The following is a 2,888-nucleotide window of genomic DNA, read 5'->3' on the forward strand; positions in this document are numbered from 1 at the left end:
AAGTAACTTTCCATTAGCTTCACTAGTTTAAAAACCATAGTCTAAAAGAAGCAAAAAGTCTTAGAAAAATGGACGGAGGAGTAAGAAGCAACCGTTGAAGAAGAGACGTCGGAGATGGAGGAAGTACAGTGTGCCGCATTGGGAGAATACTAGAGTGATAGAGATTAAAAATTAGGGTTTTTAATTTTGAGAAACAAATGAACGATAGACAAGTTATATTAGTTATATAAGGAATGAGCTTGGGCCTAAAATTAGACTTAGAAAAATTAGAAAGGGTCCAAGGGTCGGACCGGATCTCAGTGGTCGGATCCAGATCCGGACCCTCATACTCGTATAAGGATCTGGGTCCGACCCAGATCCTAAAGATCCAAAATAATGGGATCCAGATCCGACCCTATGGTATCGGGTCTAGCGGATCCGGGTAGGATCTGGATCCAATTGCCATCTCTACCTATGATGGTTATGACTATACTTATGATAATTGTAACACCTCTTCTTACCCGGCCAAGGTAATTAGGAAATGTTACCGTCTAGGTTTCCCGAGGTAGTGAAACCGGAATTACAATTAAGAAACTTTTTAATAAAATAACAAGTTTAGTGACTACGTACTCGACTCCAAATTCCGTAGCGCGGCCCAAATTCCGATCATGTCAATAAGTAACACACACAATATTATTATTATTATTATTATTATTATTATTATTACTATTAGTATTATTATTATTATCATCATTATCAATATTATTTTATTATTCCGTCTTATACATAATTCGTAAAAACAATATAAAATATATAATTATAAAATACGGGGTATTACAATAATGGCCAAGGGGGGATGTAATTCCTGGATCTTTTGGGACTTCTAAAGGACTTTAGCTTCAAGTATAGTGAGAGGACCATTAGGCTTGAGGAGGGTTGTAATTGTGAGTAAGGAGGTACACACTAGACCGAGTGTGGGCTGGGAGGACCGAGTGGAGTGTACTCGGTCGAGTATGAGTTATACTCGACCGAGTGTACGAGAACTCGACCGAGTGGACCTGTTTGATGGCGATATAAACTATGCTCGGGGTTAGAATCCGTCTAACCCTAAATCATTTGCTTCTTTCTCTCTAAAGCCTTAAAACACTATTCCTTCTCTCTGAAACTCTCCCTAGCCTTCTCCATGGTGTATGAGCATTGATTTGAAGATCTTACACCTTTCACATTCCTCTTTTCACCTTATAAGTCATGATATCTTCTTTTCTATTTCTTTTATCAAACCCTAACTTTTGTGGAGTTTTATGGGTAATGTTAATTAGTAATTATAATTAGTATTATGGGTAATTAAAGGGTAATAATAGGGGGTTTTATATAATAAAAGATTATAGGATGTGTTGTGATTGATGGTAATTATGTGACTTATGTAGGATTTGACAGTTTTGTGAGACAGATTCTCGGTTGTCTCGGGTTGCTTCGGAGTTTGCTAAAAGGCAAGGTTTTCCTACTCGGTTTTGGTAATATGGATGCTTACTCATATATTTACATATGTCATTCTTGTTGTTGTTAGTCTTACATAATTATTATATTTGTATTGTAATATGTGGTTGGGTAATTGTGTCTTAGAGGATGGTTGTAATTGTTGGGATTGAATTATAACATGTTAACGGGGATTATATCTTGAGGTATTGTTGTGGTTGTTGGTACATATGAGTACATGGTATATTTGGCATTCATTATACATGAGAAAGAGGCATATTTGGTAATTGTTATGCATATGAAGCATTATATTTGGCATATTGTGTGCATATTGTATACATGTGATTGTTGACAGATGTTGGAGGCGGTTGGTGGAGTTGTGGTGGTGATGTATGGTTGTTGAGTAGACGCAAGGCGGTTCAGGAGACCGTCTTACGCTCGGGTTGCTCCTTGGAGTTTCCCACTCCAAGGAGGACGTGCATGTTTATGGCTTGAGGATGGAGGGACTCGTGTGGTATCACGACGTCTGGCAGTGGTTCAGTTAGCGTCCGGACTCGGTACCACGGATGCGTCTCACGTACCTGTTTTACGGGTTCCGGTCCGACTATTTGGTGGCGGTGTTGCGATGTTGTCACCGGGTTATATATTGATGTGGAGATGTGATGGATGGAGATTTGTGACTTTTGTGCTTCATTATTGCATTGCATGTTCACATTTACGCATTATTCCGTAAGTGTTTGTATTACTGAAATTGACGTGTGTTGGCTATGTGTAAATTGTCACCTTCTTTAATTGGGGTGGCCTGTGATGATCTATATGATATTTCTGATCATATGGGGGGTAGTTTGGAGTATAGGTATAGATATGACGATGATCGGGATATGGGCCGCGCTACGGATTTTGGAGTCGAGATGCATAGTCACGTGATAGATGATGTAGTCCTTAGTTCAGTTGTATCATGCAGGAATCACATTATTTTATTCATTTATTCTTTTATGTAATTCACTAAATATGTATTTTTAATAAAATGTTACTTAATTGAAGTTTCGATTCACTGCCTCGGGAAACTGAGATGGTGACACTCCTGATTACCTTGGCCGGATAAGAAGGGGTTTTACAGAGGATGACAATAGACAAAGTAAAATTGATCGTGCAATGGTGAATCAACTGTGGTGTGATCTATTTCCATTTGCTAGGCAGGTGCATTTGGATAGGGAATGGTCGAACCATTGTTCTATAAACTTATTCTTAATGCTTGTGAAGAACGGTGAGAGGACGCCCCAAGTTGTTTCGGTTCGAAGAAATATGGGTAGGAGAAGACGGGTGTGAGGATACCATTAATAATGCTTTGGGAGGTGGCAGTGGAGAGTTATTTTCGAACCTAAGGAGATGTGCTGAGGAGCTTACAAAATGGAAGAGAGTTAGCATTGGCA

Source organism: Silene latifolia, chromosome 2 (genome assembly GCF_048544455.1).
Source record: "Silene latifolia isolate original U9 population chromosome 2, ASM4854445v1, whole genome shotgun sequence".
NCBI classification, from domain to species: Eukaryota; Viridiplantae; Streptophyta; class Magnoliopsida; order Caryophyllales; family Caryophyllaceae; genus Silene; species Silene latifolia.